We start from the raw sequence: 3,635 nt of genomic DNA on the forward strand, positions 1-3,635 counted from the left end.
AAAAAAGCTTTCGAAAGATGACTGTTATAATTATGTGTTACATGTAAGAAATATTTATACATTAATCTCTATATACATGTACTTAGATTATGCTTGTCTTGTAAATAATATGCTTTATCCATATTTTTGTAAATGAGTAAACTGAAACTTTAACAAAGCACATAACCCACTAAGCTTATATAAGTAGTAAAGGAAGGATGAAAACTGGAGTCTGTTTGCTAAAATATCTTTCTTGGGATCAGTCTACATATCCATCAACACATGAATGGATAAAAGAAGTATTTTACACACAGTGGGGTACTACTTTGCCATAAAAAAGTATAACTTCAGAAAATAATATTATGTGAAATAAATCAGGTACATAAGATTAAATACTGAGCGGCTTCTTTTATAAAGGAAGACTAAAGTATAAATAAATAACAAAAAAAAATAGACAATAGGACTACATCTAGGCAGGCATCCTGGGAGGGAGCTGTGGAACTGGAAGCCGGTGGGGCCCAGTGGGCCACTTGGACTGGGCTCAGCTGAAAGCAGCCCAAAACTTAAACCAGAACCAAGCCAGGTCTTGCCAGTCAAGTTTGAGCTCAGTAGATCTAGACCTGGTGAACTGAAGCATACTGCTGGGCCCAGCTGAGCCCAGACTGAGGCCCAGACCTACAGAAGCATTCTTGTGGCATAAAGGTGGCAGCAGGTAACTAGGGTGAACTAGTTTGCCCCGAAGACTCCAGGTGCATGAAGGGGAGGTATCCAACAGAACTCAGGGGAAATAATTTAAATACAAATTCTCAAGTTAAGATCTGCTTTCTGGTATAGCTATACTGTTTGCTCCTATGGCCTAGAGTACAAATCCTTAAGTTACAAAGTTTGATAATTTCTTTTTTAAAGTTTTTATTAATTTTGTTGAGAAACAAATAGCAATGAGATAATTTCAAAACCGATTAGTAGGACAGTTTTAATAATTAATACATTGCATATTGCTGTCTTCATAATGGTTATTCATGGTACAAGATGCAGACATGATATCCTGCCCAAACACTGTTGGTACAAATCTTTCTTCTCATTGAATGAAGAGAAGGTAGCTGAGTATGTATCCTAACTATTTTGTATATACAGATACAAAATGGTTCTTCATTTATATTCCTTTTATTGTTTAGTTTTGTCAGAGGTGGGTATTCCATTGCTATTTAAATATTGTAGGTGAGTGAATTCAGCAAAATAATCCAATATAGCCCAAAATAATCCAATAAACCACTAGTCCATGATACTAGTGGGTTATCCGTAGGACTGGCAATGTCAGAAGTTGTTGACTTGAGCCTTTTACAACTCAGCATATTAATATGGCTTTACTTTTCATACTTTGTTTTTAGACTTTTCTGTTGGAAAAAAAGTCTCAGACCTATATATCAATAAATGTAACCTTTTTATCTGATAAGGTCAGTCAAATCCCCTCAGGACTTATCTTGAAACCCTGTATCGCAGTTTGCAGATCCTTTGTCAGTGTCAGCCATGTGAATGAGTCATGGCCATTGCTTGACCAATTTGCTCTCTGTGAAAGCCTGAGAAAATGTTTTCTCTCCATGTGACTCTCGTTGAACACACTACATCATGGATCACTTTCCTCTGTGGCCCCATAATCTCCTTGATCAGAAAATTTGGGACACAACTGAGTTACATATTGTTATAGTACAGGTTCTCCTATGTCCCGAGTCTTCACTGACCTTGAAAGGCTAGGGCCAAAATGTTGGCTGTCCTTGTAGCCCTTGTTTTTCTCTAATTTTTGGTCTGCAAACTTAGATTGTTAACTCTCCAGAAGAGAAGCTTATTATTATTACCCTACAATGTAGCCAGTTGAGCTTAAACTCAGTATCTGTCTGAATAACAAACATCTTGGGCATAACATGGGACAGGTATTTTCCATCAAGTATTGATATGTTAAACTTTAAGTCCCTCCAGAATATGAAGAAAATAAAATAAAAATTAAAAATTAAATTTGCTTATTTCTAAATTTCACTAGCTGTTATTAGTCTTGCTAATTGAGCTACTATAAATAGGAAACCATACCCGCCTTAACCATATGTTCTGCCTCGGGCAATAGTATCAGAAGGTGCTTGGGTAATAACCTCACCAAAGTCCTATACCAAAGGACGGAGGACAGTGCCTAATGGAAACCAATATCTCACTGTTAATGAACAGAGAAAAGAAAATATTGGGATATACACAAATGAAGAATGTCTGACATAGGAGAGATACCTAAATAACAGACTCTTTACAGAGAGGCTTTATTGCAGTGACACAGCTACATACTATCAAACTTCCATGAAAATGTATCAGAGAAATTAAAACAAGGTGTTCTTTCTGAAATAGAGAATGACAGAAAGAAGGAGCAAAATGTATTCTCCGGCCCCAAGCCCATCCAGAAAAAAACAAGGAGACATCAGCATAGAAGACATTGGAAGTCACACACCTGAAATCTCTGCAGTAATAGCAACTGAAGTAAAGAAAGAACTGCAGAAGTATATAGAGGAAATCAGATCAAAGATAATCTCATAGGTAAAAAAGAAATAACAACTGTAGTGAAATAATTACTAAGAATTTCTAAAGAAGACACTGATAAAATAAGAATAGAAAAATGAGCAATATAGGAAAGAAATAGAATGCACAAATCAGATTAAAAAAGATATATAAGAATTAAAAATCTCTGTTAAAAGTTGGCAAAACCTTTTGAATGAAAGTGAAGACAGGCTTTCAGACCTTTAAGACACCATTGAGGCTAGTGAAAAGTTAAGGAAATATCTCTTAAAAACAACTAGGTTCCAGGAAATAATAATTCAACAGCTGCAAGATGATGCAAAGATGAATAACATAAGACTAACAGACATCAGTGAGAAAGAAGGAGGCAACACAAATGACATAACAAGAATATGAGCAGAAATAATAACAGAAAAACTCCCCAAATATGGAGGAGCCTTCAGACATTCAGGTAACCAGGGCATATAAAACTCCAAATAATATCAAAACTGATTTCACAGGGATCTTGATTGATTCCTCTTCCACAGTGTATCACATTGCTCCATTACTTGCTCAACTAATGCCTTTACTGGTTGTCAAAACCAGAGCTATTATTAGCTGAGAAGCTAATTGGATTCACCCAAAACAAAACCAGATAGTTGATCTCTCAGGATTTTTCAGAAATATTTGCTGTAATTATCACATTAGAATGTACTTTGGGGGCGATTGTTAACCTTTTATGATTTCACCTATGTAGCTTATGTCACTAACCATTTGGAGACAGCCACTATAAAAAGTACCCTAGATCTCCTATGTTCAACTTGTTTTGATGATTTCAGAAATCCATTCAGAATAGGACTGCCTTTTTCTGTACAGATCATGTTCACTCACACTCTGGTCTTCCTGGACCACTAGCTAAAGGAAATCATCACTCAGATAGACTCATTGTCTTGACTTTTCAACAGGTGAGGGCTTTTACATTCTTATTTCCATCAGCACACTCTAGTACTTACTTCTGGCTTTATATTTTCTAGACCACAAGCACACTGTGTCATATTATCTTATCCAGCATGCTAAACTCTATCTACATCAGTTTTTATTTATTTATTTATTTTTCTATTTTATTT

The sequence above is a fragment of the Octodon degus genome, unplaced genomic scaffold (assembly GCF_000260255.1).
Source record: "Octodon degus isolate 3935 unplaced genomic scaffold, OctDeg1.0 scaffold00183, whole genome shotgun sequence".
In the NCBI taxonomy this organism is placed as follows: Eukaryota; Metazoa; Chordata; class Mammalia; order Rodentia; family Octodontidae; genus Octodon; species Octodon degus.